General features: G+C 39.0%; 1 pseudogene; it reads left to right on the top strand.

Annotated features, from left to right (window-relative positions):
• The window catches only part of LOC102418043, a 3,486-nt pseudogene extending 1,161 nt beyond the window's left edge, over nt 1-2,325 (top strand).
• The last annotated feature ends 7,453 nt before the right edge of the window (nt 2,326-9,778 follow it).

Raw genomic sequence — 9,778 nt, 5'->3', positions numbered from 1 at the left:
CAACCCTATGATAGTGTATTTTCTTTCTTTCCTCTCACTAGCCCATATCTCCAGGCCTTAGTCATCTAATCTGAGTGCTATGTGTACCCTAAAAATTCCTTTGGAAAGAAAAATCAACCCTGGTTGGGTCTGAGCTCAAAGACCTCCCCCTGGCCAATTGGGCAATGATGATTATTTCTGTCCCTCCCTCGATTGACAGTATCCCAAAGGCATTATTTTGTAACTAGTCTGAGCTGCTCCAGTATAGGCTGCACTTTCACATAGGTAATCTCATTTACAGAGCAAGCCTGTAAAAAAACCTCTGATATCCCACGTTCAGGACAAGAAAACAGGTTTTAAAAAAAAGTGTGTGGCCTGGTTGCGTGGCTCAGTGGTTGAGCATTGACCTATGAACCAGGAAGTCAAGGTTTGATTCCTGGTCAGGTTGCAGGCTTGATCCCCAATGTGGGGCATGCAGGAGGCGGCTGGTCAGATTCTCTCTCATCATTAATGTTTCTGTCTCTCCCTCTCCCTTCCTCTCTGAAATCAATAAAAAAATATTTTTAAAAAAATGAATGTGTGTGATTTGTCTTTGTGACGAAGTACTCTTAGTACTCTGTGGGAACACTCAGCCAGTGTCCTTTAACTGATAGCCACATTTAAAAAAGAATAAAACAGTCAACATCAAGACAACCCAAAACACCAAATTGAAATTCTTTAGGCCCTTGCCCAAGAATACACTTTTAATTGGATGCTATTTAACTCTTACCTCTCTGTTAAAAGAAGTTATATTTATGGAAAATTGCTTGAAGTTTATAGAAGTCCTCTTATCTCTCTAGATTTGTAAAAGGGGTTGCTCTAATTTTATTTAGGATGTGAATAACCATTACATGAAAGTATGGTCAACTAAGGAGGTAAAATACTGAGTTAAAGTTGCTACCAGAAAGTGCTCAAAGAGTTGCTTAAAAAAATAAATTTGTATTGATTTCAGAGAGGAAGACAGAGGGGAGAGAGAAATAGAAACATCAATGATGAGAGAGAATCACTGATCGGCTACCTATGCAGGCCCCACTCTGGGAATTGAGCCCACAACCTGGGCATGCGGCCTTGCCCAGAATCAAACCCGGGACCCTTCAGTCCACAGGCCGATGCTCTATCCACTGAGCCAAACAAGTTAGGGCAAGAATTGCTTTTAATAGGCCAATATGCACCATGAATGTATCAGAAGAGATCACATGCAAACTTATTTGACTTCTATTAATGTCTAATAGGATACTAGACAGTGATGGGTGGAAAAACCATTTCCATCAAAACCCCAACTAATTATTAATGGAAGAAAAAGTGAATTCAGGTTTGCTAAGTATAAAGCAAGTTTTTGAGAGAAATAGAAAACATTCCAGTTATTTGCTTTCAAAATTAAGAACAAAGAACATAAAACTATTTGAGTGACAAGGTGAACCAGCGTTTATTGGCCACTTATGTTGGCTGTTTCACATACTTTATCTCAGGTAATCCTGACAAGTCTGGGGTAGGCTTCATTGCCCTACTTCACAGTTAAGGAAACTGAATCTTAGAGGGGATGATAATTTGCTCAAGTTCCTCACTTGGAAGTGAGGAACTAGGACTTGAATCCCTGTCTGTGTGATCGGAAACCTGTGCTCTTTCTTCTATATCATTTTTCAAATAAATTATTTTAAAATGTTTTTCAGGTCATGGCACCGCTTCATAGGAGTTGCTCGTTGTCTCCTGCGGTGCAGCCTGGGTTCTGTGGCGAATTAAACAGCCACCGTGTCTAGCAAAAACAAAGACCACACCACCAAGAAGCGCCCCCAGCAGGCAACATCTAATGTGCTTGTCATGTTTGACCAGTCATAGATTCAGGAGTTTAAGGAGGCCTTCAACATGATTGATCAGAACCGAGGTTTCATTGACAAGGAAGTTTGCATGATATGCTTGCTCCTCTAGGGAAGAATCCAGCGGACTCCAGGGCCTGTACATTTCACCATGCTCTTCATGATGTTTGGTGAGAAGTTAAATGGCACAAATCCTGGAGATGTCATCAGCAATGCTATTGTTTACTCTGATGACGAAGCAACTGGCACCATTCAGGAAGATTATCTGAGAGAGCTGCTCACAGGGATGGGAGGTAGGTTTACAGACAAGAAAGTGGAGGAGCTGTACAGAGAAGCACCCACTGACAAAAACGGAAGTTTCAATTACATTGAGTTCCTAAGTATCTTTAAACATGGAGCTAAAGAAAAGGTGATTGAAAGAACTTTAGCTCAAACTGTCCAATTGCTTTGTCTTACTCTGTACTATTTCCTGACACATCCCCCATGGTCATAGACAGAACTGTTGCACGCAACTTAGTTTCTTTCACAGCTTTGCCTCTTTGTTTTGATGTATTTATTCTAGACCTTTCTGCCACTTAGCACTTATATAATCAGAATGGGAATGAGTCTGTAAATTGTGTTGAAAAAGAGATTGCAAATAAAAATAAAAAAATATAGAAAAACTAAAAATGTTTTTCAATATTGAAAGTTAAGGGAAAGAAATAGAAGATAAGAAAGAAAATGAGAGGAGACACACAAAAAAGCAAAAAAGGGAAAAGCAGAAAGAGGAACCAAGAAAGAAAGCCTTGTTGATTTGTCTTAAGATAGAAACATGAAATATACAAAGAAAGGCACAGAAATAGATATGTATTTTTTATAATTCAAACACAATTTCTAGAGTTTTACAGAGAGATACACAGAAGCTGATGTTTACACAAAGATTTCCATCCTCTTTTAAAAATGTAGGCCTTCAGAAAAAAAAATGGAGGCCTTTGAGGAGTGGCAAGAAATACTTAAAGTGATAAGAAGCAAGGACCTATAACCAAGATTACCCAGCTAAGTGCTCATTTAGAATTGAAGGATATATAAAGAGCTTCCCAGACAAGAAAAGGATAGAAGAGTTCATCACCACCAACACAGTTTTACATGAAATGTTAAAGCAGCCCAGTTGGTGTGGCTCAATGGTTGAGCATCAACCCATAAACCAAGAGATCACTGGTTTGATTCTAGCAGCCGATTGATGTTTCTATCTCTATTCTTTTCTAAAATAAATAAAACATTTTTAAAAAAACGTTAAAGGGTCTTCTTTAAGAAAAATAAGAAAAAAAAAGATAAAAAATGAACAATAAATACATATCTATCAACAATTGAATCTAAAAAACAAAATAGCCCTAGCTGGTTTGGCTCAGTGGATAGAGTGTCGTCCTGTGGACTGAAGGGCCTGGGTTCGATTCCAGTCAAGGGCACAAGCCTGGGTTGCAGGCTTAATCCCGAGTGGGGGGGGGGGGCATGCAGGAGGCAGCCAATCAATGATTCTCTCTCATCATTGATGTTTCTATCTCTCTCACCTTCTCCCTTCCTTACTGAAATCAATAAAAAAAAATTTTTAATTAAAAAAAATAAATGAACAAGCAGAACAGAGATGGACTCATAGATACAGAGAACATTTTGAAGGTTGCCAGACAAGAGGGAAGTTGGGGGGAATGGGCAAAAAAGGTGAAGGGATTAAGAAGTACAAATTGGTTGTTACAGAATAGTCATGGGGATGTAAAGTACAGCATAGGGATAGCCAATAATATTCTAATAACTATTTATGGTGATAGATGGGAATGAGATTTATTGGGATTATCACTTAGTAAGTTATATAATGTCTAATCACTGGGGTGTACACCTGAAACTAATGTAATATGTGTGTCAACTGTAACTGAAAAATAAAAAATGATTTTAAAATGTAGGCCTTTGAATTAGTAATCTCAAAAGTGAACAGCTAAAATAATCAGTTAAAATATTTGTATTGCTATCTCAAGTTGCAAAGTAAACAGATGTTCTTCAAGTCATATCTTTCTGAATTTTGATTAGAAAAATCTCTACTGTTACTCTTAGGAAATAGAGAATGTCAGCCCTGTCCAGGTAGCTCCATTGGTTAGAGAATTGTTCTGATACACCAAGGTTGGGAGTTTGATCCCCAGTCTGGGCACATACAAGAATCAACCAATGAATGCATAAATAAGTGGAGTAACAAATTGATGTCTCTCTCTCTCCCTCTCTCTCTCTAAAGTCAATATACTTTAAAAAAATGGAGAACGTCACATTCCATAGGAGAAAATGGTTCCAGAAAATCATTCCTATCTTGTGGGTTCTTACAATATCTCTAATAAAGATTTTTAAAGCCAAATGCTATGATTTAGATTATATCTCATCTGATATTTGTGTTGTGTATTAGATGGAATTAAGATAAGAGACAAGTCTGGCCTGGAAGTGGAAAAGAATTCTTTTCCCCTTTCCTAAAATATTTGGATTGTACATAGATAATGTGCCTTATAGCATACAGAATGACATTTAAAATTTAATCTTTTGATATGAGACTGTTGATTTTTGTTGTTGTTCCTTTATAATGAAAAGTCTTTGGAGATGGGGTGGAAATAGTGGATACCTAGTGATTTGTCTAAAGACATGTTAAAAAACACAATTTGATAGAAAATAACTTTGTTAAAATAAAGAATTAATAAAAACTATATGTTCATGTATTTGTAACATTTTAGGCACCATGGAGTGACTTTACAACTCCGCACATAGTCAGAATATTTGCTTTTCTTTTTTATTTTAATTACTGATGTATTTTTAGCTAGTTATTTTTTTAAAATATATTTTTATTGATTTCAGATAGGAAGGAAGAGGGAGAGAGAGATAGAAACATCAGTGATGAGAGAGAATCATTGACTGGCTGCCTCCTACAAGCCCCCCACTGGGGACCGAGCCCACAACCCGGGCATGTGCCCTTGACTGGAATCGAACCTGGGACCTTTCAGTTCGCAGGCCGACACTCTATCCACTGAGCCAAACCGGCTAGGGCGCTAGTTATTTTTTTAAAGCTATTTGTAGGTTTATCAATATGTTTACCAGTTCCCTTGCTCACAGTTGCTTTTGGCACCCATTCCTTCCTTCAGAGTTCAGTTTCTTTCTTCCTAAGTATATCATTTAATAGCTTGTTCAGCAAGAACCTGTAAAAAGTAAACTTTCAGTCTTTTCATGTCTGGAAATTTCTTTTTTTCTTTTACTGGGTGGAGGGATGAAGAGAAGAGGCCCACCTGGACCCTAGGCTCAGGGCAGTTTGAGCAGTGTCACTATCTGTTTCGTCAAGAGCACTAACTTCTTTTCCCTGAGATTGTCAAATAAAAAAAAATGACAGCAGCTAACACAATAGCCATCTGGTGTGAATGAATCAAAATCATACCTATTTCTTTAGTCAGATCAGCAAAAATTATATTTTTGTGTGTCACGGAATGTTAGTAATTATTTGGGTCATGAGATAAAAAAGGTTGAAAATTGCTGACCTAAAATATCAGTTCTTCTATTCTCTCACTCAAGAAATTTCCAGGGGAGCTCAGCCGGTGTGGCCCAGTGGTTGAGTATCGACCTATGAACTAGGAGGTCACGGTTTGATTCCTGGTCAGGGCACATACCCAGGTTTCTGGTTTGATCCCCAGAAGGAGGCAGCCAATCAATGATTCTCTCTCATCATTGATGTTTCTATCTATCTCTCCCTCTCCCTCTCTGAAATCAATAAAAAATATATATATTTTAAAAAGAAATTTCCAGGAGATCATTTGAGATCTTGCTTCCCAGCATATCTCATCAGTTTGGCTCAAATAAACTCATAAAAATTCTCTACAGGTTTGGATGTTCTAAAGTTATTTTTAAATCTCTTTAGATTGTTCTAGTATCTTGAATTTTGGAGGTACATTTTTCCCGTTTGTTGTTTCTGCCTCTCCCTGTTTTAATCTCCCTCTTAGTGATTTATTTCCTTATGTGATTTGTAATTTTTGACTTTGAGCTTATCTGTAGTAGTGTTGTTTCCAATGGGGTTGTGTGCTGTGGATTTTGAAGGTGTTTTCAAATAGGTCAGTTTGACAGTTTGCTGCTGCCAAGACCATGCAGGTTTCACTAATTATGGGAAAAGTTTTTATGTTGTATTTTTAGTTCAAGATTTCTGTATTAGATGCCAAATTGTGTGTGTGTGTGTGTGTGTGTGTGTGTGTGTGTGTGTGTGTGGTATATGAATAAATTAGGCCTTTCATCTAGTGTTATATAGGCACAGAATCAGTAGAATGGACTTCAAGGTTTTAAAATGTCTCATTTTTCTTAAAGCTGTTTTCAGTTCCATATTTCAATTTTGTTTCGAAGCAGTAAAAATTGAGCTTTTATTTTCATTCATTTACCTTGTTGTAAAAAGTAGAGTGTGTTGTTTTAAATTAAGTCAACAGATCAATACTAAGGGAATTTTTTCATGCCTTCTCTATCAGCTGTTGCTGTTTTCTCCTCCAGGATGAAAGGCACTGAGACTTGAAGAATAGACTTCTTGTCTGTAATTTACAGATTAGAAAACACTGTGAATTATCCTTTCCCTGAATAAACTTCAATGATTCACTGCTTGTTGGAGAATTAGAAACTATTGATTCATGTTCTGCCCCAGGAGATGTTGCCTCCCTCTGCTGAGGGCTGGGTTTGGGTTTCCACTCTGCCAACAGGCAGACCATTGCCCACTTTTTAATCTAGGGCCGGGGTGGGCAACCTTTTTGTGAGTGCGTGCCAAAACCAGCAAAATCTCTGACTCAAAATTCTTCTGCGTGCCAACCCTAATTTTTTGAGAACATGTTACGCCTACTTGATATCTCTTAAGGTGTAGGTATGTGAAGAACCCTGAAGAAATAATAAAATTCATTCGAGCGACAAAAACACAGTATATGATGATGAAAAATACATTTATTTTTTTAATGTATACATGTACACTGATGGTCCGACAGAAAACTTTAGGACTCCGTTTGATATTATCAGTGGGACTTTTGCTGCTGCATCACTGATGACAGAGATTTTACATCAGGTTTATATTTCGTGACCTTCAGAGATATGCACGAGCTACTACTTTCATCCATCAGGCTACTCCTATTACGAGACTTAACAAAATTCATCACTGAGAACAAAGATTCACAAGCGTATGTGGATGAAACCAAAACACTGGTCAGATCTAGGAAGGCAGGGAGAGTTAAGGCAGAGGCATAGAAATTGCTCTTCCCCTCTCTCATCAATCTATGTCTATGGTCTTTAAGATAACTTGTTATGTAAAGTTATTTATTTATCTAAGATGCACCTACACTGAATTTATCTGAAAAATAAAAAAGTCGATACAGTGGGGCCTTGACTTACAAGTGTCCTGACTAACGAGTTTTTTGAGATACCAGCTGTCTCTCGGCCGATTTTTTGCATTGAGTTGACGGAGTAATTTGAGTTACGAGCTCCTTAACGAGCTCCTTAACGAGCTCGGTCTCGGATCGAATTAAACTCGTAAGTCAAGGCCCCACTGTATTAAGAAAAAAATTGTAAATGGAAGATTATAAGAGAGGGTTTCGCGTGCCAGCAAAAGTTACTGGCGTGCCATGTTTGGCACACGTGCCAGGGGTTGCCCACCCCTGATCTAGAGTGCATGGAAATCTTCCTTAGATCTGGCAGGCAAAGTTTTGGTACAGAGTTACTTATATTTCCACATCTTTCCCTCAAATGTTACCCAATTAGACCAAACTTTCCAGAGAAATGAGAGATTTCTCTGTTATAAGATAACTAGAGGCCCAGTGCACAAATTCGTGCACGGGTGGGGTCCCTAGGCCTATCAGGGGGGCTGGCCGGCCAGGGGGAGGGACCATGGGAGGTTGGCCAGCCAGCCCCCTGATTGGGCTGATGGGGGGGCGGCGGCAGCTGGGGGGAGGAGCTGCAGGAGGTTGGCAGGCGAGGGGGCGGGGCACAGGAGGTTGGCTGGCCAGAGAAGGGGTTGAGGGAGGTTGGCAGCTGGGGGGAGGAGTTGACTATGGAAGTGCACTGACTACCAGGGGCAGATCCTGAGTTGAGCGTCTGCCCCCTGGTGATCAGTGTGCATCATAGCAACTGGTCAACAGGTTGTTCCGGTCGTTTGGTCATAAATGGTCACTTAGGCTTTTATAGATAGAAATGTTTGAGACCTGCACTATCCAATAAGGAAGTCACTAACCCATAAGTGACACTTGAAATGTGATCAGTTCAAATTGAGATGCATTGTAAATGTAAGATATAGAGTATGAAAAAAATGTAAAACGTCAATGATAATTATTATATAGATTATGTGTTGAAATGATAGTATTTTGTATATATGTTGTGTTAAATGAATTATGTTAATTTTGCCTGTTTCTTTTTACTTTTTAAAAAATGTGACTAGAAATTTTGAAATTACTTATGTCTATTATATTCCTATTGGACAGCACTGCTACAGAGTCCTATGAAGAGAGAACCCCAAAAGTACTCTAATAAGAACTTCTGTCATTTTTCCTTGTACTTTCATCCACCATTTTTTTTTTACAATGTCATAATTTTTGGTATGAGTTAATGCTGTACCACTGCAATGCACACAAATGTAAAGGGTATATCTCACATGGGTGAGATTTTAAGGGTAGCATAAAAGGTGAAAGTTGAATATAGTCAAAATTACCCTTGAAAATCCCTTAGGAAGGCCTCCAGATGTCCCTGACACACCGTCTTTTATTAAGTTCGACCCAGACCATTTTTTGTCTAGTATTAGGGCAGATCCTTCTTTCTTCAATGAGACAAGTTGACCTAGTTGGTTTGTTTTTGGTGCCACACAATAGAAAAAATATGTCATAATGAAGCACAATTATATTTGGTGTTGGGACTTTGGGGACATATGAATTGGTGAGTGGAGATGTCACAGGGTGTGTTCTCCAGAAAGCAGACACAGACTGAGTTTAGCATTCAGGACATTTATTTTTTAAGATGTTATTGGCATCAAGACCTATGGGAGGGAGAGGTGGAGAGCAAGGAGTGGGTACAGAGAAATGTTGGGTTGTACTGCAGGCTCAAATACAGCCTCAATCAGCCCCAGAGGGAGCTCTGGAGCGAAAATGTCCCTAGAGAATTGTCCCAACAGTAAACTGAAATGACCAGGCCTTAACGCCCCAACTTCAATGATATGGGCTGCCCTGGGAAGGGTATAACTATGGATGAGGTGGCTCTGCAATTCCTGGAAAGCTGACAGCTGAAAGCTGTCTCCAAGCAACACTACCACAGCTGGGGCAACGGGTCCTTCCTTGAAAGGAGATTCGCACAGTGCATTTAAGGTGTCACCAGAGAAAATTGTTTTCTTTACTACCCAGCATCCATTTCACCCTTCAAAACTGCTCGCTGAATTCCTTCTGAGCAATTATTTCTTTCACAGCATGGGCCTTCTTTATGGGATAGTAAATGATATGCCCTGCCCTCCTTCTGAAGTTAAAGATCAACTGAAGTCTCTTTTCATGAACTTTTGAATTTTGAACAAAATGAAAAAAGGATGAAAAAAAGCTTCACACTTTCCCACTGCAGGATGGAGTCATCCTTGATGTCCTGGTTCCAGCCCTGTTTTCTCCAGATTCATATTCATTCCGTGAGCTGTTCAATATACTTCTAATTAATGCCCACCTTTATTTTGATGAACTTAGCCAATTTATTTTGTTTGCAACCAAATAACCCCAATTGATGCTGGCTCCACCACATTGAAGTATATGATCTTGAGTAAGTATCTCTGAGCCTTGCTTTCTCACCCGCAATTTAGTACATAAAATCTACCTTGCAGGTAGAGCCCGGGTAAGAGATAGTGTATTGACAGATTGTATTAATAGTCTAAGGCAGTGTCGCAACTGCGCTCGCAATCGTGCTCGCAGCACATG

The sequence above is a fragment of the Myotis lucifugus genome, unplaced genomic scaffold (genome assembly GCF_000147115.1).
Source record: "Myotis lucifugus unplaced genomic scaffold, Myoluc2.0 scaffold_115, whole genome shotgun sequence".
Taxonomy (NCBI): Eukaryota; Metazoa; Chordata; class Mammalia; order Chiroptera; family Vespertilionidae; genus Myotis; species Myotis lucifugus.
The sequence above is the reverse complement of the archived record's forward strand: the minus strand, read 5'-3'. Positions and strand labels throughout refer to the sequence as shown.